Genomic DNA, 26,859 nt, shown 5'->3' on the forward strand with positions numbered 1-26,859 from the left:
TGTTCAGTGTCGTGCATTCTGCATAACAAGTATTCGTAATGCATGAGTGCTGTTAATGATGAACTACAGTAAATACTGTATATATATATATATATATATATATATAGTCCTGTGTATATCACGGACATTACAGAGACACTGTTTTAAAAAATTCCTCAACATAAAGTTACTTTATCAAGGGGTTTGTTTACAGTTATACACTCATTTACCTGAATTAACCACAGGAGGGAGATTAAAATGCAAATGACAAGAGACGTTCATGTCTTTAAGGGACAATCCCCAACTCTCTTCCCTCTCGCTCTCTCTCTGTCTTTTCACTCTGCCCATCTTTTCTCTCTAGGAATTCTTAAAGAGCATAAGCCAAACAGCACTGTGGCAACAAGATCCTGCATAGCAACACTCCATAGGTGTGTCTGTACACACACACACACACTCACTCACGCGCACACACACGCTGAACAGAGAAGAAGTGAAATGGAATAAACTACGTGAACAAGGTCACTCCAGAAGATGGAAAAACATTTCCCATATCTGTGAATTATTTATACTTGAACCTGTCAGTAGAGGCTGATTGCTGGGTCAGCATTTATCCAGCTGAGTTGACAAGCTCGTCATCCCGACGAGCTGACAGCCATCGTGATAGAAAGATTAATCAGGCGGCCGAAATCACGACGTGGTCTCTTTAAAACAAACAGTATATGCGTCTCCATTTATTTGTCTCATAAATCTCGTTTACACATGATAAATGTGATGATCATTTGTATACACTATTAATCTCCATTTTCATTATATTGTCTTCACTGAGATCAGGAACCACGAAGGTCTTTCCCCCGTCATTAAAGGGATTTCCACACAGCTTCTAATAATAGTGTTTCTGTCTCCAGCTGTGAGATCTCAGCTGATGATGAAGTATGTGGAGATCATGGTCAGACACACACACTGTGCTGGGACTCAAGGATTAGGATTAGGCAGACAATATTTAACATTTTTCACTTAGTCTGGATTGTCTTACTGAGTGTTCCTACATTTATTTCATAGTTTGATTAAGAGGAAAGAAGAACATGGACCAAATAAGAGATGGACCGACTCCCCACACATAAGAAAATGTGCATTTATCTGTATTTTCATCAACTGTTGTAAAGCAAACTGTTGACTGAGATAAGATGAGGTGATGCAACAAAACCATCACAGAGGTATAACGAAGTGCAGTGACATGAATAAAGAGCTCGAGTATTTGTTGATTTAAGAATGTTGTTCAGTTGCTGATTCAATGTTGTAGTTTCCTTCTCTTGTCTGCTGTATCTGCTGTTTTTGTGAGAGCAACATTTCAGTCGTCTGATTTCTTAACATCCTCTTACATTAGCTGAAACTGTTCCCATTGCACTGAACACATGCACACTTAAATGCAATTTTTAAAACATTCCTTTTTTCTTTTTCTTTTTTACACAAATCATAAATAAATCATTAAAACAGGCTGATGGAATCCACAGAGGACATACGACATCTTCTCTGACCTTCCCAACATGTACCTTGAATAACTATAGAGAGGCAGACATTTTGACATTTGACAGTAGTACAACCACAAAAATAAATAAATGTAAATAAATAACAAAATAAAATATAGCCGAATGACCTTCAGCTGCTTCAGTTTAAAGGTCCTGGTATTTATTCTGTCAGATTGTGGTGTCTACAGCCATCGTTAAAGATATGACTTCAAAATGTCAAAGGCTTTTTGTACAGAGGAGAAAAAGTAAATGGAGATCACACCAAATAATCTCCTCTCTTACTGCACACTAAGTGAAAAAAGTATTAAATGCACTGCTTTCCTCTCTTTGCTTTTAAGTGACTGCTTATTGTTGTGGTTATGACAGAGTTCACTCTCATGCACAAGCAGACTGAGTGACAGGCAGACAGAGAACCCTGTGGAGTCATGTGACCATCAGAGCAAAAATTCATGTCACCATCAGAACTGGAGACTCACTGCAGTCAAACACTGGTGTCCACTGAACTTAAATAACAAAGAGACGTAAACAAATGCACTCTCCCCTCCACACACACACACACACACACACACTCATTAGGGTTTAGATCAGGGAGCAAATCGCTCTCTAACAATCATTTTCTTTGTGACTGCTGAGTCTCGTTCACTTGGAGGAGACAATCAGTGTCAGTCGACTGAATAGAGACATGGAGGGAACAGCAGAATGTTAAATTCACTGACCCAGAAACAGTTCTAACAGAACGGTCCCAAAAGTGCTTTGTACAGTGTGCAACTGAAAATATGCTTCACTTCAGAGTCACCAGATTCAAGATGGTAAAAAAACACAATATGAGAAGAAGAGCAGTGTGAAGTTTGTCCTGATCTCACTTGTGACAAGACATGTCTATATTACTGGTAACTGTAGGTTGACCATATATTTAATTCACACGTATACTGTGTGTGCATTTTATTACTCATTTCAGCAAACAAACATAATAATCTCTTCAAATCTTATATAAATATGGTCTTTTATGTCAGCATTTCCACCATGTACTGTTGCAGTTGTACTAGCATTTTAATTGGCAAGTACTTTGTGAAGGAACAGATACGTATGTACTGAGCTTCTCTTCGATGTAAATGTAAACATTAGTGTAGGCCGACTGTTCTGTAGTTTGGTTTAAGCTGATTAGAAATGATTTAAAAACATTAAAAATCCATGTCCATGTTTGCGCTTAAATCAAGTGAAATACAACAATATTATTTTGATTTTGACAAAAAGCAGAAGTTTTACAGATATTTGTCAGGACATGACAGGAAAACTGTCCTTATACAGTTCAGACCTGAGTGATCCGATCACAAGCAGATCTTACTTCAATATGTTTGCTCTGCATTTAAACTACAACAAGTCATGTGACATCCATAGCTCTACACTTTATATTTGTGGGGGAATAATTGTGTTTTCCATTAACACGTTGAGGAAATGTTTACTCATGGATTTGGCGAGACACAAATGTGCTGAAAACACTCAGATGTAAGATTAGCAGCGAGTGACTGCAGCTATATTCAACATGTTTATGGTTTAACAGTTTACAATGCAATAACCTTGAGCTTCAATTAAAGGATTTAACATTCCCCAGACTACTGATAGTAAACATTCATGATTCAAGCACATTACTCTAATTGTATACTAAAAAATTGAACTGAACTAATCTTCCTTCTCAAACAGCCAGATGTGGGAATTCAACCTGAAGGAGACGACGCACCGAAAACATGACGACGACTTCCTGCAGGTAATGCATTTGTATGTGTGACCAATTTTAACACCAGAACTTCACAAGACGCTTTGAGTACATGTGTCGTGCAGCTGCAAAACACTTTTCTACCATTTCCTACTAGAGGCGTGGCCAATAGACGTAGATGAATTGACGGAGTTGGACAGACCTACAACCAATCAGACCAATGATCCAGATGATGCATAGGGCGCGTCGGAGAAGGTGTCAACAAATGTGCTTGTTGCAATTTTCTAGGTTCTAGGAGCGATGGCTTTCTGGTAATGGCGTCTAATGACCTTTGCCCGGGGCAGCTCTGTAGAGCAAGTCGCTTAAAACTGAAGCAACAGAATCCTCAGAAACTGTACGGTACAAAACTGTACGCTAGTATAGTCAGCGATGTCCTGAACAAAACCCTGCCAGTCTTGTTCAGAACCTATGGAATTATTTATTTTTTATTGCAAATCAAAGTTGGGAATTTCTTCCATAGAAAATGTCATTGTTGGACCTTTAATTCGGAGTTGTTGTTGGGCCAAATTAAGCAAAATTGTCATGAAAGTAAGATGTTGGTTTTTACTAACATCTCACTTCTACTACACCAGTAACCAAGCCACAATACACCTGGAACTGAAAAATGTCTTTTTAAACTAAAATATCTCACTTGTTTTTGTGCCATTTCTTAACGTCTGTGTTCATTGCGTCAATCTGCTCAGCCCCGTCTTGTACCTTCTTTTTTTTTTTTTGCTCTTCTGCAGGAGCACTGGGAGCAACCCATCAAACTGGCAGAGCTGAGGACTCTCAAAAATAAGTTTTAATGGTACTTGTCACACAGGCAGCACAACAGCGGTAGTTTCACTACTTCTTAGCAGGCAGAAAATGTAGGCACAGCAGCTCCACCCACAGAGAGAGAGAGAGAGAGAGAGAGAAAGGGCACAGTGGAGTCCCACTCTGTGGGAAACACTGTTGTGAATTATCACACACACACAGACTGCAATAATGACCAGGCCAACAGTCCCAATTTATCACTGTTTCCCCAGGTTGCCGTGGGACACAACTAATGAGCCATTACTCTCACTGGTACCCAGAATACATCGCTTTTAGCCCTTCAAGCCCTCAGCTCATTGGTCGACACACATGCGTGGCTCTACATGTGTGGCCACTTTTATGAATGTATCTTAGTGAGGACCACAAAAAGCACGGATATTTTGGGATAGTGAGGACATTTTGGCTAAGGTAAGAGACGAGAGGATGCACTGTGTCCTCACTAAGAACGCTGTACAAGTTTCTGTGTATGTGTTTTTATTCATTTTAACGCGAGTCAGAACATCCAATATGTTAGATAATTGAGTTAATCTAATAACCAGACAACTGATGCAAGGCCAGTTTACAATTGCTATCATGTGTCATGTTCATGACTGTCTTTAGTCACACAGTAATATTATATTAATGGTAAGTAGTAGCTGCAGGGATGTAAATGTTACAAACACCATATATATAAATGTGTCCCTCGTGGAAAACACAAGCAGCGATGTAAGTTTAGAGCCAGTGAAAGTGTCACAGATAACAACCCTTTGTCTTCATTATAGTGGAAATACATATAGAACATTCTCTCTCTCTCTCACACACACACACACACACACACACACACTGGTTTCCATCACCTCAGAGGACATTGTATACATTCTTTTCCTGGAGACTTATTCTAACCTTCACCATACTTACAACTGGCCTAATCCTAATCCTAATCATGACCCTAACCTCAGCCTAACTTTAAAAAAATAAGCAGGAAATGTAGAAATTGACATTATGGGGACTTTATTTTTATCCCCATAAGGAAGACAAGTTCCCATAATGTGACTGTGGAAACAGATTTAAGTCCCCACAACATAAGGAATACCAGGCACACCCACACACCTTCTGGTTTACATGACTTCCGAGGACATTACATTGATTTACATTCATTAAAGATAATCCTAATCTCATCCTAACCATGCAACATGTCTTCACTTTAAAATGTAATCATTTCCATTATGGGGTCTTGTATTTAGTGGTCATAAGGAAGACCACCCAGTCCACATAATGTGACTGTGTAAACAGATGTCGGTGTTTATGTCCCCACAACATTTAGCAAGATTACACTACAGTTAGAAGATATTGTAGACTTTTACAAATGCCAACTTTTCACTGGCCAAAGTGCAACGGATGATCCACACATGCTGGACGGAAACATGAGCCTCCATCATTTCAGTTCACAAACTGAATCGTTTTGTTTTTATCCCTGTGTGAGTTTACAGACACAGTTTGTGCGATGAAACAGTGTTTGTGAGTGGTGGTGAACACACACAAGTAATATAGCGCACACTCTGAATCACTGAATCACACGTCACAGATTATCTACAGATATGGATCTTTGAATAGGCAGAACATTATGGGAGCAAATAAAATGAAGACAATGGACTCAGACAATCGCTGACATGTTTTTGTGGCCTATGTTTAGCAAAGAAATTGGACAAAAGTGGTAAAAAGACAAAACACAATAGCTGTCGAGCTGAATGATTTGCATTGTGTGAAGTCGAGCTGGGCAATAATTCAATAGCAATACATATCAACATCAGTGTAACTAATGGTTCAGTATATATATATATATACACATATATATACACATATATATATATATATATATATATATATATGTATATATACCCCACTCCTGCTCTCCTGCTGCCTTGTGTGGGTCATTCTGACCTGCTCGGGTGACCCACACAAGGCAGCAGGAGGAATACATATACATACATACATACATATATATATATATATATATATATATGTATACATACATACATACATACATATATATATATATATATATACATACATACATACATATATATATATATGTATATATATATACATATATATATACACATATATGAGGTACAATACAAACTTTAACATTCACAGAGGGTGAGGAGGTGGAGCTGATCTTACACGATCAACAATCTTTTATCGCAGTCTTTTCACACCAACTGTCTCTGCTCAAAGGCAGCGTCTGTCTTTACCCACGAGACACAAATACCATCACAAAAATGAAGGAAAGCAAACGCACCTCTCGTCTTAGGAGCTTCTTCTTCAACTCTCAGTACACATAGAGCTTCTGCTCACTGACAAGCTGCAGAGAGACAGAGAGCGAGCACAGGTGAGTGAAGTGAAAATATATATTATAATATTTTTGCTGCCAAGACAAAACTAACAACATCTAAAAGCATCTTCAAAACACAGCACAGGCCCAAAGGCGCACAGATTAAAAAACAAAACTATACACACAAACATTTCACCTGATCATGAAGCACTCATAAGCTCAGGGGCAGAGAGACAGAGAGACAGAGAGAGAAAGAGATGAAGAAATAGAAAGTGAGGAGGATTAAAAAAAGCAGGCGAGAGAGGATAGAAAAGATGGCTGTGGGTCAGTGATGAGGCCTCATTTGTATAGATGTCAGGTAATTAGGTGAGCAATCATCTCCAGAGATGAGTTCACAGGCGATGAGCACAAACATTAATCCACACACACAGCGATGTGTGTGTCCGTGTGTGTGTATTTTTCCACCAGCAAGGAGTCACATAGCAACAGATGGTGAGAGGAGGGAGAGTCGCAGCAGTGAGGAAACGAAGGGTGAGGCAGATGTAACAGAGAGCTCCAATACAGGATTTAATTTTTATTCATTATTGATTTTTTTCTTTTTTTTTTTATCTGAGTGGCAGCAGAAATGATTCTCTGACCACAGACACATCATTATCTTGTCTCACCTGTGATTTAATATAAGTGATAAGTGATTTACATTCACTGTCTCGTCCACAAAGAGGTTTTTTTTTAATAGTTTGTACTACAGATTTCTTTAATAACTGAAAAAATATTAGGGTACTGAATAATAATAACAATTTTATTTCCTTATATTAATTTAAAACATGCCTTTTGTGTAAGACATGGACAAAGACACTGTACATAAGAATGTGGTAATACTCAATAATATTTATCAATTATGTTTCATGAGGAGATGATAAAGGTTCAAGTAAAACAGAAATATCAGAAGACACTACTTCATTTCCCGAATTAACATCACTCTGAAATGTTGTCATGGAACAAAACTAGAAAATGATTCTTAAGTTCACAAAAAAATGTTGAAGGAAGAATAATACAAATTTCACAATGTTACAGAAAGTAAACAATAATTCCTGTATCCACCACTGATCATGTCGTTACACAGCAAAACCGGTTGGTCGCAACAATAAACACATATAATATAAAAGCTGTACTGTGTCCGTACACGTCGCCATCTTAATTCACAAATAGACAATAAAGCAAGAAAATATACAGTCAAATATTTTTTAAATATCAATGTATGTACATAATCTTTTTATACTTTTCTTTCACTTTTCTTTTGTGTATTTAATCCATAATTTCATGCTTTGGTTTATGTTTCATGAATTTGTTTTTTATATTATGTGTTTTTAATGAATAACTTTGACAGAGTTAAACTCTGCATATACTGTATTATATATTATGATAACAGATGATTAACTTATAAATCTTCGGGTTCGGGTGATTTAGAACATAATCTCAGCAGCAAACAAGAGCAACAACTCTGGCCTTTGTTATTCACATCCTGACCAGCTGCTAAATACAATATGGTCACATGATATTTCCAAACTAAATGCTCCATTAAATACTAATTGAATTGCTAAGCTTCGGGAGCTGCATTGACCACAACAGATGAAGAAACAGAAAAAGCTGCTGCTTTGAGACACAACCAGAGAGTTTGAATCCTCCGTCACTCTCCACCAGCTCTTGACCTCCATTACCAGGTCGATGGAGCCTCCTCCTCACAGCTGTTTATCTGCAGAGACCTAATACCACTCAGTCGGTCACACGTCGTTAACACAGGACAAAGTCACAGAGAGCTCAGCTCCTGTTAGGCAAACACCAAATTATAGTCTTTGAACCCTGTTTTTTCATTGTGCTCTGAGATTTATTACTGGTTGCTCTTCCTGGCTTAGATTTTATTTGAGATAAAAAGTTAGAGCTCAGGTTCTTTAAAACAGAGCTGCAACATTTGTTTTGTTTAATTTATTAGCGATCCACCACAAAGTCATTTGCCAACTTTTTGCAGTTCTCTGAATTCAGCTTTTCTAATGTGAAATTTTGTGGCTCAAGTAACATATTTATTAGTTAATAGATGGAGTAACATATTCACTCATCGAAAGCAAGACAACACATCATATTGTCTTTAATTATCAAAAAGGTATTTGTTTATATGGGGCTCAGGTGTGTGTGTGTAAATGTGTAATTGAAGAGTTGTGACAGTAAACATCAGGTTTATTTTATCTCACTCCTCCTCCTCCTCCTCCTCCTCCTTCACTCACTCAGGACGCTGCTTATGTAAAGGTCCTGGCTAAAGGTTGCTACCAGCGCTTTCACATGCTCATTATAGAGGCATTCATCAAGACTGAAGACACTAAAGTTCACCACAGAAGCATCTGTGAGCAGCTGTTCTCTGTGCTACCTTCCTCTTATTCCTCTTCTACATGCTGCATCACATCACATCACCTCCCTGGGTTTGTTCTCCCTCTGCTTCTTTATCTCTGCGTCTCTGACTGACACGTTTCACTGTGTTTCTAAAGGTCAAGTCCAGCAACACATTGAAAATAGCATCCGCTAAACTGTACTGAACAAAAAAAAAAAGGCTTCAGGCTTTTTCACCAGGCTGACAAGAACGATGACTCGTCTGAGTGTTAATCATTGTGATCATCGAAACTATGTGATACAGTATTTCACTAACTTGACAAGAGTCACGTTATTTTCCACTGTCATCATCTCCCTCACTGTAAATATTCATCACATTGTGATTAAACTGGGCAACAACACTATCTCAAACACCACCAAAAACCAGCTCATCTGGAACTACTAATCAACACACTGTGTTTACTTTGTTGACCAAACTAATTTACATGTTTCATACCTGGGAACAACAGAGACTCTGGTCGCTGCCAAGAAATACAGTCTGTTTCCATAAGATTAAAGCTGGGGTCAGTAAGCTAACGACAATGACAATGTCAGTAACATTTAAGCTGTTTCCTCTTTATCCATACGTTCTCAGAAGACGTGCAAGAATACAGATTCTAACCGCTTGTTAAAAAAAAAAAAGCTCCACCTTCAAAACACAGACAGTTGTTTTTCTTGAGTGGATCTGCACTTTCTCTGCCGTGTTTCTCTGCCGTGTTTCTCTGCGTGTTCCTGTGACTCCAGGTTATCATTTCAGATTCAGCATCATACGCCTCAGAGGGCGTTCTGTCAGGGTGTTCTCAGGTCAGTGATTGACAGACAGGTACAGCAGCAAGTCTTTCTGTGAGGCCTGAATAAAATGATTAGTCATGTTTAAAAGAGTTTTGCCGAGGGCCACAAACACCAGCTGTTTTTTCTCTGTTTTTACAGACAAATAAGAGGATTTTAAAAAGTGTTTCAAAAACAAATTACATTCACTAAAGAGAGAGGTTTTTTTAATGTGATCATGTTTCTCCTGTTGTTTCATGTCTTATGCTAAGCTAATTGCAGCCTGATCAGAATATATTCTGGTTAGTTAGAGGTAAACTACATCTTTTAGGGCTGCTCGATTAATCAAACAAAGAAACACACAGAACATTTTCTACTCAATTAATCGAGAAAATAATTGACAGATTAATCGATTATTTTCATAGCTCTACATCTTTTTACATTTACATTTATATAAAGACAGACTTGTCATAATGTTCAATGCTGAGGAACAAGAAAAAACAAGAAACATAAACAGCTTTAAATTGATGAACCTTTTGGATTTTTGAATTATTCCATTTAGATTCCTGCTTTAATAATCTCTCGCTGATGCGAGCTCCCCAAAAGCCAAGAACATCAAAGGCGGTTTGTGCATTTACTAGAAAAAGCTGCAGCCTGTTCACTTTGTCATGAGCTGAACTCAGGTCACTTTTCAACATCACTGCTGTGAACTCTCAGCTTCAGCTCTGTGGTCGACTGGCAGCTTGACAAACAGTGTGTAAGTGGGACCGATTCACACTTTCAGTCTTCGACAAAACTGATCACCATTAATGTAAATCCAACACAGTACATATTTGACGGTACATTTTAGAGGAAGCTGAGCTTCCCTTGCTGTCTCAGAGCAATCAACACAGGTGCAAATACAAATTACAGCATCTGCAAACAAGCATTTCACAGTTTTGTCAAAAAGACTGACAACAGCGCTGTTGTCAACTACAGACGAAGCAGCTAATATCACGCATGCCCTGCGTCCCCCTCCCACATGAGACTGGCTGCTTCAATGTAAATGCAAATACATGCAGCAAAGCTGGGATTAGATCTACAATCACATCATGTAAACCGGATGAAATGGAACTGCAATCACTTCATGCTGAGGTCGTTTTTTATGGATAAGCAGAATAGATAATGATAGTTATGCAGACACATACACAAAAAAGGCAGAAAAGGCCTTTAAAAATGTGTGATTGTGCACTTTATATATTATTAAGATATATTGGGTGAAGACCTGGTGAGAGACGGGGGATGTTCTCACAGTTATAGTCCAGTTAATCAAATGCACAGAGGCAGCAAAGCTGAGACTGTGATGTTTTTCATTAATATTTTTCTGACAAGCCCATTGCCTGCAGTCTTTACGAATCCATTTGTGCAATGACCCTGCACTGACCCAGAGGTGATCAATGTCAACAGCACAGTGACTCTGACTGATATCAAGAGATGAAAGCGAGCTTACAGAGCATGGAGGGCTGCAGCTACAGAGAACTTTAAATTCAAAATAAGTCAGTATAAGCAAATCCTTCCATCCAGTATATATATATATATATATATATATATATATATATATATATATATACACACACATATATATATATGTGTATATATACATATATATATATATTTTATGGCCCCTGTAAGTCACTGTTTAAAAATCTAACAGAAGAACTCAAAGTCTGCTGTAAAATGTTAGGATGCAGCCAAAGTCTTCAGGATTCATCCACTGAATGTCTGACACTGAAAAACCAGTGTCAGACTTTTCACCGCGGTGCACCCAGCAGCCAAATGTACAAATATTTCATCCTGCATGAAAGAGGTGAACTGACAGGTCGACCTGACATTCACGTCCCTGGAGCCACCGATGCTGCTGCTGCTGCCGAGGCCGAAAATAAACTGCACCTCATTTCAAGACCCATTTAAAATCCTTTCGAGCAACAGTTTTTGTCACTGACTCTGTTTGTGTTGCAGCTGCACACGTCTAAGTCCACAAGAACCAGAACACCATAAACCCACCAGTCTATTAAAAGATGGTGAAAAAATAGTACCCAACGGGGAATATAAATCCCTGACATGAAAGCTTGAGGGATGATCTCTATAATCACCGTACCAAAACGGAAATAGACTGAAACAATTATTTTTCAAAGAATCAGATGTTTCACAGCTCTCTGCAGCATCACAGCCACAGTAAGAGAAGCAAAATCACATGTCGAAGCAGTCGCCCCAACAACAACACACAGTGATGCCAAGAATAAACCCAGCGTGACGTTTGCACTTCCCTTCCCGAAACTCTTAAACACTTACTGACGTTATAAACCTAGTGTGAAGTCGACTAATGTTCAGACAACGTGATCTAAGCACGATTACAGCTCCATCTGCAGACGCGTCACCCTAAAAATCTATTGTTTTATACTGTGTCGTCGTGAACAACAATCAATGACTGAGTCATGATGAAAGTCTGTCATGTCAGATTATGTTTTCAGCCTTCTACATGTTCCATCACACCAGTGACTTTGTCCAATGCAAGCACAGAGAGCTCAATAACACAATGGTGAAGTAAAAGAGTTATGATGAGGAGTGATTAACTAGAATTCTCTTTGAGGGAGGGACGCTTCAGCCTGTCTTCTCGTATCATACACTGTTTGAGAAGCAAATGTCTGGTTACAGTCTAGCCCCGCCCCCTGGCTCCGCCCCTCGCCCTCCTCACGTGACCATGTCAGTCATGATGATCTGATGTGACATGGTGACCATCACAACAGACCATGAGAATACAGGTTTCAGACACTAAACTACACATGCATGCATCATTTATATATCTAAACTTAGCAAGGAAATGTGTGTTTGGTGGATTATTTCTTTATTGTAATTATGCTTCTTGGCAATAAATCTTATACTGTTGGAAAGCCTGTTTATTTCCCTTCCAAACGGTGCCATATTTGTAAGGGAAATGCATGTGCCATGACACCCCTAGTAAACATGTTTTTTAAAAAAGGTTTTGCATCTGCACATGATCAGAGCAAATAAATAAAGATGTGGCTGATTTAAGGAAAAAGGGTGGTGGAGAAGCTCAGTTCATTTCAGTGTGATTTCCTCTTTATCTTGTTTATAACACATGCACACACACACACACACACCTGCAGGGCTGTGTTCTCTCCTCTCCTTATTAAGAAGCACACACATTGATCCGATTGAAATGCACAAAGCACCTAAATTTTTGTGTGCTGTATGCACTCTAAATATATTTCCTTTCTTTTAACATGAACTAAATGTGTTTGTGTTTTACATCTGCCTCTGTTTGTTTCCTTCCAGACTTGTGAACATTTCACAGATTGTGTCAGGTTTATGGCTCATCAGGTGAGTCTGGTATCAGACCCTCAGGCTCACTTCACAGACAGCTTCCTCGCTGTGTGCATTTGAAGCCGTGTCCTGGTCTCCCATTTAAAAAGACTTAGCCTGAATTATTCTCATGAGCAGAAAAAGCTCGGAGGCAATCTAACGTTCTCTTCTGCAGCGTCGGCAGAGAAAGAACAAATTCACTCGGCAAAGCTGAAGTCGTGGTTTCTTATTTATACTGTGTCTAATTAACGAGGTGTCTGCGGATGCTGCAGTTTTTTACTTATTTATTTATTTTTGCATAGCAATTAAGCTAATAGCAGATTTAATAAACCTTTATCGACCAACAGAGAGTCATCTAAATGTGCTTTGTTTAGCCTTTGTTTAGCCTTATTTCACTCCAGAGCTGTAACTAATACCAGGACACAGGAAATGTTCTATGCATGAGATCAGTATGAAAAATATGAATCATATAACTGTCAATTATTCTCTGTTATTGATGCACCGGACTGGATTCTGGATTTCCATTTGTGTGTGAGCATACAAAAGTCTGTCCAGTCCATCCTGGTCTCCTGGAAAAGACTTGGGAAATAAAGAGTGAAATGCTTAAATGTTACATTTTAACTAACTGTTTTATTTGTGTCATATCCATGTTTAACAAGTATTTCAGGCAAAATTCACCAAAAGGACGACGGGTTGGTGATGGTGTGTAATATAATGAGTCGGTCAGTTAATCCAGCTAAGGGTGTAGTCTTACTAAGACAGAACGCCAAATCCTACTCCAGTCTGACTAAGCGTGAACATGTAGGAGTAATCGGACTATGAATCGCATTATCCATGTAGTCCGATTAAGGCTACCTCGATTTTGGTCAGACTAACGTGTTAACATGACATTAAGAAAACCAAATGATTGTATTATTATATAATTATTATATTTTTGCACACACACAAATTAGTGATAGTGAATTCAACCCATCCTTATTACACACTAGTGAACACACAAAAGCCGGGACTGAACGGGTGATCATTAGCATTTGGATTGAAATTTGTTTTCTGACTAACTCCTGAATCTTCTCCTTCTCCATCCTTCCCTTTCTTCCTCTGTCAGGAAATACAGTAAATCACAGCTCAGTCATGAATGTGAGGAGTGAAAGTGCCACAGGCAAAACCTCATGCTACGGTGGATTCTCTGGTGATTGTGTAATCTGAGGCCAATCGTTTTAACAGGGAACTTCTTTTGCTCTTCAGATCACTGCAGTGAAAAAGTCAAAGCCTCTTTTTTCAATAATTGTGCTCAACTCCCTCTTTAATGTCCTCTCATTCTCTGTGTGGTGTTTATGGTTTGTGGTCTTTCCTGATTGTGCTGATGTTCAATCACCTCTCTGTCTCGCCCTCCCTCTCTCTCTCTTCCCTGATTACACTACATTTGTCCATTGTTGCACTGACCTCTTTGCTCCTCTTTCTCTGTGTATTTATCATTTGAGGAGACTCTTCGTCCTCTTGTCCTTTTCCATCTATTTTCCTGTCAGTCTATTCACACTCAATGCTTCCAACCTCCTTATTTAATAATCCGATCTCTCTATCTCGCTGCTCTTGGAAAAAAGAATCTCATTTTGTTCTGTCTGTGTGTGAGAGGACTGTCTCGATCAAACAAAACAAAATCATTTGACTCTGTGTTGTTTGCAGTGAAGGTGTTTTGTACGGAAGCGTATTGCATTCACCTAAAATCATTTTTAAAAAGGCTCTGTTTTTTACGATTAGTTCTCCAGGGTCAGTTTTTACGAGAATATTTGACCAGTTTTACTTTGCTTTAGGTTTGAGACATTTGAAGATTCTCCTGTCTTTAAGTCATGTTGATGAAATTGTTATTAGTTTGTCGTCTCAGACGGAAGAATACTCGGATCGGCTGGAGATTGCGATGTTTGATGAAATGCATACAGGATTACGGAAGTATATTGCAACCAGCTCGCATTGGATGTGTTGAGGAGCAACAAAAAAAAACAGACCGGCTCCTTTTTAAGAAGGAGCACCTTTTTAAGAAAATCTCGTAAAAAGAAACCCGAAAAAAAAAAATCTCATACACAGACCTGAAAAGAAGAAATCTCATAAAAACAGACCCGGAAAAAATCTCTCATTAAAACAGAACCCCCCCCCCCCCCCCCCCCCACAATCATACCCCACCCCACCCCGAAAAAGAAATCTTGTAAAACAGACCTAGAAAAAAATAATCTCATAAAAACAGACCCTTTTAGGTGTAATATGCTTCCACAGTTTTGTACGTAAAAAAGAAACAAACTGAAGTGATTATTTAGGTTAATTTAAACTAAGTTGTATGAATTGTTCACTTTAATGTGAATAAAGTTTATTTGTCCCACTCACTGAAGTATAACTGCTGCTTTTATCAAAGGACTCTGGTGCATGGAAGTGAGTACTCGACTGTACGTGATGAAACAGAGAGACACCTTTTCTCTGCATTTATCGCTCATCTCTGCACATTAAAAAAGGATTGAACTGAGTAGATCAGTCAGTGAAGCAGCAGCAGGCAGACACAGGAGGAGGAGGAGGATGTGCACATGCCTCCTGGCTCTGCTATTCTCCTCAAACTTCACACAACTCACCGTGAGAGACAGAAATGAGTCAAATCACAGTCGGGAGAGGGAGAAGAGAGGGAGGAACAAGAGGAAACAAAGGCAGGAAGAAGAGAAGAAAGCAGAGATAGAAACATGCTGACTTATCAATGAGCATCGACTTATTTCTTCAAGACTTGCGTTGAATTAAAGGTTGATTTTGTCACATGGATTGACTACTGATAATGTCAACATGATAAATGGACAAATATAAGTGACTGATATAGTAGGAGCAAAGATAGATGAGTGAACACATGAATGGATTATAGATCAATAGAAAGATGAAATTCATTAGAAACTAGAAGTGTGTGAGACCAGAAGAATCCTGCATGTTGCACCACACGTTATAAAGTAAAAGACAAAAAAAAGGAAAGAAAATCTGTAACACACACACACACGCACACACACACACACGCACACACACACACACGCACGCACACTGATCTATTTACACCCACTACTTCCTCTCCCAAACTAATCTGTCACCTCATCTCTTTGGCCTGGTGTGTACATGCTGTGTGCATGTGTGGGTTCATTTACATGGCTGAGTGTGTGTGTGTGTGTGTGGGCGGGCGATGTGCGTGGCTGTGTGCCACGAGCGCTTGTTGTTTACTGGCTCGAGCAGTCGCAGCCTCTCTCAGTAGCTGCGACACACACACACACACACACACACACACACAGAGCATTTTAACTTACAAGTGGCACGGCCGCTGCAGAAAGACACCCACTCCTGCTCAGGACTCAAAGCACAGCGGCGTGACGAGCTCAGAGCCAGAGACGACAAACCGCCACAAAAGCTCCGAGCTCTGCACAAACTGCCTGTACGTGAGCATCATTTTTCACTCAGGGACAGGTTTTTATGAACAAGCGTCAGCATGATCACCTGCAATATTTTCATTTTGATGTGTCCAATCAGCGACAGAGTGTTCATCACCGCTTCCATTTTCACAGATTTAATGTAGATTTAAACATTTAAGATTACCACACATTTACAGAGAATGATTGAATGAATATTCAGCAGGTAAATCAAGAGTAAAATGTATGTTTGCAGTTAAAGAACGTGCACAAAGACCCAGATACACATACATGGCCTTGTGTATATACATATACTGAAACTAAACATAATGTAACTCCATCAGGAAAATATGAAATATCACTCTATACACTAACATAGTGATGAACTGGGAGTAAACCACGCACCATACTACAGTGGGTTTGTGTTACTTCGCTCATGAACTTGTTCTTCTCACATTTGAAATGATGAAATTCAACTTGGTAAAAAAAAACCTAGTGATTTTGAAATGCACAAACCTTTACTTAAACTTTTGGGATTAAAGCTGTAACTTCAGCACCACAGAGGCCATATATAATAATGTAGAATAAGCAAAACAGGAATTGAACACCAAATAAACATGAAACACATACAGCAGCTAATGACTTTCATTTGTTTCTGTATGTTTCCTGTTTGCTGTTCAGACCAACCCTGATGCTGCTGATGTGTTTGAATGTATACAGTGTACACACAGTCTCGGTCTCTGACTGTATCACACTTTTAACTATTATTATTATAACACGGCACAAAGAGCCGAGAAGCCTCGTGCCCTGCATCACGGGACTTCATTTGTCTCGGTTTCTTCTGGGAACTCAAAGCTGCCACTGAATAATTTAGTGGCTTCTGCATTCACAGCTGAGCAGAGTCTGAGCCAGAGCTGAGGTGCAGCTCCATGTATGGATTAGAGCTCTGTTTTTATTTCCTTTAATGTTACATGCAATTGCTTATTTATAGAGTCTTTTCATCTACAGAGATGTATTCCTCATGCTGCTTGGTTGAATCACTAATGTTCCACTGCTGCTGACTAATGTGGTCGTTAAACACAACGTTCCCTCGGCAGGATTTTTAGACCAAATTATCACATTAAAGATATTTTTAGCTGTAACTGTAAGTTGAGGCTGTGTTAAGTTGCTGTGTGAGCACATGGGCACTTATGTACAGTGCAGACGCCAACGTCTGATGACAGTCATGAGAATGACTGACTGAGTATAAAGGAAAATGCATCTCTAACTCCAACTATTGGAGAAAACAAGCAAAGATCACAGATGTGGGTGCTGAGCCGATACGATACACAGAATCCGTATTGGTCCGATACTAGGGCTGAACATTTAATCAAACTTTTTTATTGCCAAATACCAATCGCCAAACTGTGTCAAAATATCATTTTTATCTGAATTATTGTCTTGATCTATACACATCTTATTCTACAGACAGTAGAGAACATCTTCTGGCTGTAGAATGAGATGTGTACAGATATTATTCCCTCTGATATCGCAATTCATACCGCAATTGCAATTCCTGTGAAAATAATCGTAAATAGATATTTATTCTGTGGAACAGATATGGGACTGATAAAATCCAATACAATGGAAAAATGCTTCACTATGCACAGAAATGTCAATAAAAAAACAGCTAAACAGCATTTTAGCTGAGTCATGTTGTGGGTTGTTTATTACTTCTTTATGGGAGAAGAATATTTGTTGGAGAATTGTGTCCTCATAGTATAAAAGGTCTAAAATGATCAGACTGATATCGGTATTAGCAAGTACTCGGGTTTGTGATATTGGTATCGTGCCAAAGAGTCAAGTGATTACATATCACACAGGGATTATGTCAAAATAAAAATAAAAACAACAAGTAAATAACAACACTAAAAAAGAAGGAAAGACAACAGAACACCGTGACAACCAGAATACAGATTAATGTTGAACAATGACAACTGCAAGTCTGGATTATAGAACAACAAAAAGTTCCCTGAAACCTGATCCTTTAATCCATCGCTTTCGTATTCCTCCACGAAATATCACATCTCACAAATACCTTGAGTCTGCTGAGACACAGACACATGCTGTTAATTGTGTTGCGTGACTCTTGTGTAAACACAGTATGACTGCACACAAACGAGGCTCCTGTATAACAGAGTAAATGTTGCAGCCTCTGCTGTAGTTTCCTGGTGTCATCTTTGATGTTGTAGGTTTGTAGTCGTATATCTACAGGTGCTGTGGTCAGGGATCAGAAAACCACACTCTGATCATGGTCAGATACAGAACATCTATCATTTGATTCAGTTACGACCAAAGAGCCAGTTTTGCTACTTGATTGCCCGGGAAAGATATCTGCACTTTACAATCCAGAAACTCCAGTCGTTACATCACCTTAAAGCATCTGAACTCCTGTTTTGAAGCCTTGACTTTTGCAATTCATCCAGCGCCATGTTGAGGTTTTGAAATCACCTGCAGCGAGGCACCGAGTGGACGACAAGGATGTCAATCACACTGATGTCCACATTATGTGCTGTATGTATTGTCTTTATTTCCTCAATGAGAACACGAGTTACAAAATGATCATCATGTTGTTTTGGAGAAGACCTGGAACTAGTGATGAAAATCTTTACTCATGTTGTAAAGCACGTGGGAATTAGGCTCATTTTCCCATATTCAAACGAGGGTATTTTTGCAACCAGTGGAGTCGCCCCCTGCTGGTTATTTAATATGTCCTTACTTCCTGATTGAGGGAGTAAGTATTGTTTTTTTCTAACATTTCTAAACTGATGTAATTCAGCACATTTCTCACTGATAGGTGACAGTAGGTTTGTTGGGTGGTTATGAGACCATAATAGTGTATTTTTGAGGATTTAGAGAAAGGTTGTGGATTTGGGTTTTCTTGGCATTGTGCTTTTGGTTTTTCCTTGTGTGGACCTTGTTTAGTTTGACGTCCTGTCCTGTCTTCCCTGTTGATTGTCTGCCCCGGCCTAATGACTTTCACCTGTGTCTTGTTTGTCTCACCTGTGGTTGATTGTCTCTGTCTCTTGTGTATTTAGTCTCCGTGCTCCCTGCGTGTCAGTGTTGGTTCATTTGGTTTGTTAATTTCATGCCACATTTTCAGTGTGTTTAGTTTTTTGTGTTCCTGGTCTCCTCCCTGTGTTTCTCCTTTTTGCCCTTTTGTAAGTTTAATTTATTAAAGACTCTTTCTGTTAATTGTTCACAAACTTATTTGGGTCCTCCATTTTTACATCTCCATGAGATGTTGTTTACCTATGAGAAACACCCCAGATGTCCTAATATCTTACAACATTGATATGCATTATTATTTATGTCTATAAATAAGTAACTTCAGTCATTTTGATTCATAAACGTGAACTTGTACATCATTTTTTTATATAGTTTCCAGACAGTCTGTATATATTCCCATATAATATAAAATCATATTAGCAAACTGAAGATTCCGGTTATATTGATATAATCTGTCTGATCTGTAAAAGTTTTAAAATCCAGTATTTATATCTACCTCTAAATATTCAACGAGCAATTTTAAAGTTAACAGTACTATATATTTATTTGAGAAACAGGATGTGACGCTGGAAAATAATAATCAATTTGAAGGAAAAATGTTGTTTTTCTGTGTCACATATATTTGAGTTTCACAGACAAATTATTAAAAAAACAGATGTTTGATGGAGAATATTAGAGTTTTGTGTGAAATTGTGGAGCTACAACTGTGAATTATCACACAAACATAGTCAGTCTGACTTCATGTCTGGAATAAGAGGGACATATATTTAAATTTAATAAGAGAAAAAACTTGTTCAGGGCCTCCTGGACTTTAGAGCAAAGACGCCTGAACTGTCGTGAACCGCTGACTAACAGGGACTAGTTGTTATTAACTAATGTGAAGGATCGCGGTGCCAAATGTAAAAGAAAAGGGAACATGACAAGAAAGCTGCGAGGTCACTGAGCGGAAACAAGATTCATTTTACGAGTGGGTGAGTCAAGTCTTTTCAGTGGTGAATCTGCACATGAATAGAAAATGTAAGTTGACGCATCACCCAGTGAAATGTAAAAGCCACATCATGTTCAATCACATCAGAACAAGACTCATATGTGATTCTCTATTTATTCAGACAGGTTCCTTCTTTAAACATCTGTCATCACATGAATTCATTTCACCCTCATTCAGTTCTCTAATTTCAGGACTTTACACTTTTGATCAATTTTGACAGTTTTGTCACCATTGGCCATATTTGTTTCCACATTTCCTCTCTGATATTCTCTTACACCCTGATGAGCTTCAACAGCGCTGCAGTGGAGTAAACAAATTCACCTATAAATCATCATATTTTCTGCACCTACACAATAAACAGGGCCAGAGTAACATGAATACAACATTAAAGGGATAGTTCAGTTCTGAAGTCAGGTAGAATGAGGTCATAGTCAGCACAGACTGTGTTGTGTTGTCCACATGAGCCGGCATGAGACACTCAGTACGTTTACATGCACTTCAAATCAAGCCAAGGCCGTAGTCCGACTATAACAGGACATCTTGCAGAGTCCAAGTACATGCAGAGGAGAAAGCGATTTATTGGCTATGTACGTCTGACTCCGCCTCCGTAGGTGGCACTGTATCTCTCTATAAGTTGGTGTGTATTGAATCGGTTTCCTGTTACGTCACAGAAAAACAAAGAGTGAATGGCGAGATGGACGGTGAGATGGATCGTGCTATGGTTCTATATGTTTAGTACCTGCTGTACATGTTCATCCTGATTCAAATTAGATGGAGCATGGCTCTTGTGGTTGTCTGAAGAAAGACGCCACCGCCGTATGATTTCCGGCCAAAGTGCTGCAGTTTATACTTTTTCTCCTTCTGCTTCTAGGAAGAAGATTTTGGTGCATGCACAGAACGGCAGGTCAGACTACAGTCCGACTAAGCGTATACACTACATGCGGGAGTAATCTGACTATGAATCGCATTATCCAGGTATGTTAGTCCGACTAAGACAAGGTTGATTTTAGTCAGACTTACGTGTTTACATGAAAACATGGCTGCCAGTGAGGAAAAACTCACTGATTTGATGAAAAACTGATATCTGAAGAATATTTTCATCACTTTATTTTGCAGTTAGGAGCCATTTGTGACTGGAAACTTTGTGTCACTTTGTCTGAGCTCATTCTCTGGCACCAAAGACCATAGAGAAAAATTGTGATTTTAGTTCAAAGGGTCATGAGAGCTGCTCTTCTACTGCTGCTTTGTACGGTAAGTTTGTGTCATAAAGAGAAACCCAAATGAAGATTTCAGACACAGAAGTAACAAAGTAACACATTTGAACTTACTGATAGAGGTAGCAGTGGAGAAACAATTCCTGATTTTTGTTATAGACTTTTGTGCTGGCAGAGAAAAGCAAGAGCCTGTCTGACGAGGATAGGTTTTTGCCAATTATCTAATTAATTATAATTAATACTTTAACACTCTTCTGTACAGAATGTGCAAATTCAACATTTCCCTTGGCTGCATTTAAAGCAGGGGTGGGCGTAACATTTCAGCCCTTTGTTGAATGTGTGCTTGTTTTTCATCCACTGTTCCTCTGAGTGCACTTTGAAATAAAATGCTTTTTCACTAAAGGAAATACAAATAAACAACACAACGCACGTTGCAGCGTTGTCACAGGCGTACAAAAGTAATGTGTTAATCACTCAGTGTGTTTATAAAGACACAGCAGGGTTTTAAACCTCCATGATGTCATTCATAAAACATAATGTATAATAAAAGCAAAACTGCTGAAGCGCCCGCTCTTATCCTCAAACACTCGTCCATGAATTACTCTCTCTGCTGTGAAACCCATAGAACATGATGACATGGGCTCAGTGGAAAGCATTTACTTGACATGCTGCTGTAATCTGCTCAAGCTGTTGAGAGAGCGACAGACGCACACCCGGCCGTGCTGGAAGGAGTCTGGGAGCAGAGTGATGGGGGGCTGGGAACAGCTGAACAAGTTGATCTGTGGATCATCCATTTCATATAAACACACTGCTTTAGATGAGATTGGATGCAGTGCAACGAGAGGTCTAATGACAAACCGATGACGACGAATCCTCGGCTGCTGAGCTGCGGCCTGACTGTGGAGAATTTCATCTCATATCTGTCTAATATCTCAGTTAAGGAGAAAATGAAACGTGTCTATTTGAATCCTGGTGTGTGGGCAAAAGACTTGAAGATTCTTCTGTATGAATGCAAGTGACTGTTTAACCAACCTAATGCAACAAGGTAGATCCTGCCAGCAGTTGTCAAAAGGCATTCTGGGAAAGTGATAATGATTCTGTCCTCCTCCTCCTCACTCACGCAAATAAGATGAGCTTTCTCATTTTAGATGGTAGAGAAAGAGAAAGAGGGAGAGTTTCACTGCTTCAGGTAACATATTTTCTGCACTTCCTCTATAGCCTCTGTTTTCAGCCTTGAGGAAATCTAGCTCATAACAGGAGACCTTGACCAAATGCACTTCAGAGAGAGACAGCATGCCTCCTATTCATCCAAGCAGATTCACAAAAACATCCCTCGAGTGGAAAAGTTGTTATTCCAGCATTGAGATCAGATCACAACAGCGATATCAATGAAAGTTGCTCTGGTCAATGGTCAATGTATGTGTGATGTCAATCAGTGACTGTTGCTGGTCTTTGAAACTCAATTCAAGCACAGTTATTTATACATAAATTCTGCAAACGGACAACTAGAACAAGGAAACGCGATAATTATGTAAACGTGAAATGCTATGATGGTGTTTTTATTCACAGTGCATAAAATGAAAATGGTCTATATCACGAGCAAAGAGGCAGAAAAGGCTGCGCTCTCGTGTATGTTTCTGTGACAATGTCAATCAAAAAAGTAGTCCTGCCTTTCAGACACACCCTCCAATCATCATGCAGAAGCAAAGTCTCTGTGCCCGCCCATTGCTCCATTGACTCCCAGAGAAGCTGAGCTTCCCTGGAAGTGACGGTTTTGCCGCATTTGTCCGATCACAATCAAGCTCAAGAAAACCTATTCTGTGTCGTCTCATAGAGAACAGTTGAAGCTGAGCTTCAAGTGGTTTTAATGCACAGGCTGCTACAGGAATACGAAAATCAGTAAAGACGATGCAAATCATCAATTTGCATCATTCAGTGCATTGCAGGGTTATTTGTTATAAGTGTTTCACTCTCATGCTTCACGTGTGTGAATCACTTCATCTGCTCCTTCATTTCCAGCTTGCAGAGCTCGTGTCAGAGGTTGAAACATCTGTACACGCCTGTTTTATCAGCTGTGATAAAACATCCAGGACACACTTTGCATCCTCATCTGTCTGCTGATAAGACATCGTCATCTATTTTCACAGCACCTTTCACAGTGACATGTGAGTTTCCGCTTCTTCTTCACTTAACTTGACACATTTTATTTTGTTGGTTTATTTTTAAGATGTCGTATCTGCAGAATTTAGAGCCACGTCTTTGCTATTGAACTTCAAATTCAGAAAAATAATAATAAACCTTTTTTTTAACAAAAACTTCGGAATTATTCAACATTTACCTTGAATAATAAGAGCAATTCAATTTTTTTTATATTTAAATTATGCTCCTTGGTGCTTTTTAAAACTTTAAATGTTGGAATAAATCCATATTTTTGCCGTGCATTCTTTTGTCTGCCTCAGTCGTAAGGCAATAACCACTCACTTCTGCTGTGAGCAGGAAAAGCAGAAACATGAATGCACAAGGAAGGTAACTGCGCTGGTGTGTGGTGCTGAATGGAGAGCAGCTGTGAAGTCAACACACTCTGTGCGTCTGCTGCTGTTCATAAATACCTTGACCTCAACCTTAGAGAGAAAACAACAAATCACTATTTTTTGTGTCTGTGTGCTGTTTGATTGTACAATTTTGCAACCACAGAGGAAACTGTGGTCATTGGAACACTTTCCCGTCACATTCACAACCTGTTTACTCCACATTTTCTGAAACCTCCGAGCTCAGTAAGACCTGTAAGCAATTTTCCATCGCACAATTGAACGCAGCAGTAGATAAAGTCAATAACAAGCGAAGAAGGTAGTGGTGGCACAAAGTCATTTCTGGAGCTCACTTTGATATTTTGGTGCTTTGTACAAAAGAACAAAACATTGCTATCAGTATCAATTGGGCAAATAGTTATTGTGTTTCTTTATCGACCCAGAATGTCACAATCATCATTTTCTTCTGTCACTTCTGCTTCTGTAACACAGAAAGTCTTATCTTTTCTTATAAATATGTAAGCAAACTAAGTTTTAAAATAAATGATAACAGATCGCGTTTTGGTATTTGGTATTTCTTAACAAACCATTAACAATTCATTAGAGCAGCTGCATCATTAGATCAAGTATTTGTCAGGACTGATGAAAAAAGAAGAAAGTAATTTGTGTGTGCTCTTGACTTTGAGTGTGTGCAAAAGTGTGATGAGATAAATGCTGACACTTAAATCCGATTAGTGCGATGACGTCTTATTTCAAACACATCAAACAGATCAACTGCCACACCAAGTTTGACTTTAATTTCACTTGACTTGCTGTGAGCGAAAACTAATGACAGAAATGTTCAAACAAGTGTTTGGAACACAGTGAACGCACTGTGACACGCTCCAGCTGTGCAGATTAAACAGATGCTGCACTTTTTCCGCTTATCTTTCACTAATTTCCCTGGAGATCTTCAGGTGGATGAGTTGTGACGTGATCCGTCATCTGTGTTTTTGCCTCAGAGCTCCACAGCCTCAGAAAAAACAACATTTATTTATTAAATGTATTTATCTATTTATTTATCTGTATGTGCTTTGCAGTCATTTCATCAACCTGAAATCTAAAACCATGACAGTACTGCTGAAAAAGATTTACAAAGACTTTAGAGAAACTTTTAGACTTTTTTTCACTGTTTGGACAAATGATTATCATTTGTGTTCAGAAAAAATTAACCGGAACAGATTAATCAAAGCGACTTTATCTCTGGGGTTTATCATAAAACAAAGTCACACAAATTATGGTGCTACATCGTCTCCATTTGATAGCTAATATTTACTGAATCTCCCCTGAATTATAACAAAATTGTCAATTGGTGGGAGTGTGAAGGAGGTTCAAGAATGAGCACAGACATTTATTTTAACTTTCGTTAACATCGCAAAGCGTTTTTCCAATTTATTTTTTGTTAATTTTCAAAGGAAATGATGCAACAATAATGAAGTTGAGTGGAAAACTCCACATCATTTTGAACTTGGTGAAGTCTGGTGATAATCTGGATAACGATCCAGTTGGTGATGGTGGTGAGCGATACAGTGTGTAATCTCTGAGCTCTCTCTATTTATATTAGTCCCACAACAGACACATCTGCAGTGTTACAGGAAATAAATAGTAAACATGCTTAATAAACACCAGGGAGTAACAGAAAATAATAATAATATACACAATTTAAACAGTGTTTCACCCAAACATGGACAACTTGGACATATTTAGATTAAGTTGCAGTTCATGGAATGTAATTTAAGGAACAGCATCGTCTCCTCCCCCTTTTTCTCCCTCCTTAACTTCCTGTTTCCTCTCAGTTTCGTCTCTGCCCCTGCAGTCGTCCATGTTTCCTGATCCAAAACTCCGCTCACCATTTTTCACACTCTGATTTAATAGCTGCATGTGGTTGTTAAAATGCATGACAACCACATGCATCACTCCTCATGTCCTCATGTGTATAATAAGTGTGACTAACATGTAATCTAATGAGATTAAATGTATGGATACACTGTGTGACTGCATGGCCTCGCTCTGGTTGGCAGCTCACGTCACATCACGCTTTACATAAATGCACACGATCGCTTCATGAAGCGAGACGATTGGATCAGAACCGTGAAGATGAACTAACCAACAGTCAGTGAGATGATATATATAATATCTTCTACAACAGCACTGTCACTAATGTTGCTTAGAAACATAATCCCCCGCCTCCACCGCTGGACGGATTACGCTCACATGCTCTGACTGTGTTTATCCGTCAACAGCTATATTTGTACCAACTCTTTCTAAACAGACACACATGACTCGAGCTTCTACGCTCTACATTAGTTTAGCCATAGAAACAGAAAGAGTCCTGCACTGAACTCATACAGCTGTGTGTGTGTGTACCTGGTATTCCTTATGTTGTGGGGACATACATCTGTTGACACACTCACATTATGGGGACTTCTCTTCCTTATGAGAACAAAAATTAAAGACCCCATAACATAAATGACTAGTTTAAGGTGAAGAAGACATATTTTAAAGCTAGGCTGCGTTAAGTTAAGGTCAGGGGTCAGGGTCAGGGTTAGGTCTGTAGAAATTATAATTAAGTTTGGAGTAAGTCTCCAGGAAATGAATGTAGGTCAATGCAATGTCCTCTGAAGTCATGGAAATCGGTGTGTGTGTGTGTGTGTGTGTGTGAGTGAGAGAGAGACTAAGAACCATC

The 26,859-nt window shown here is 38.9% G+C and overlaps 1 protein-coding gene across 1 annotated transcript in view; it reads right to left on the reverse strand.

Moving 5' to 3' along the window:
- Positions 1-26,859, reverse strand: part of slc8a2b (solute carrier family 8 member 2b) — a 104,968-nt gene that overhangs the window by 34,701 nt on the left and 43,408 nt on the right. The window contains exon 3 of the mRNA XM_058633831.1: positions 6,356-6,418. The gene's annotated coding sequence lies outside the window, so the exon portion shown is untranslated. The remainder of the gene's footprint in view (positions 1-6,355; positions 6,419-26,859) is intronic.

This window comes from Solea solea, chromosome 7 (genome assembly GCF_958295425.1).
Source record: "Solea solea chromosome 7, fSolSol10.1, whole genome shotgun sequence".
NCBI lineage: Eukaryota > Metazoa > Chordata > Actinopteri > Pleuronectiformes > Soleidae > Solea > Solea solea.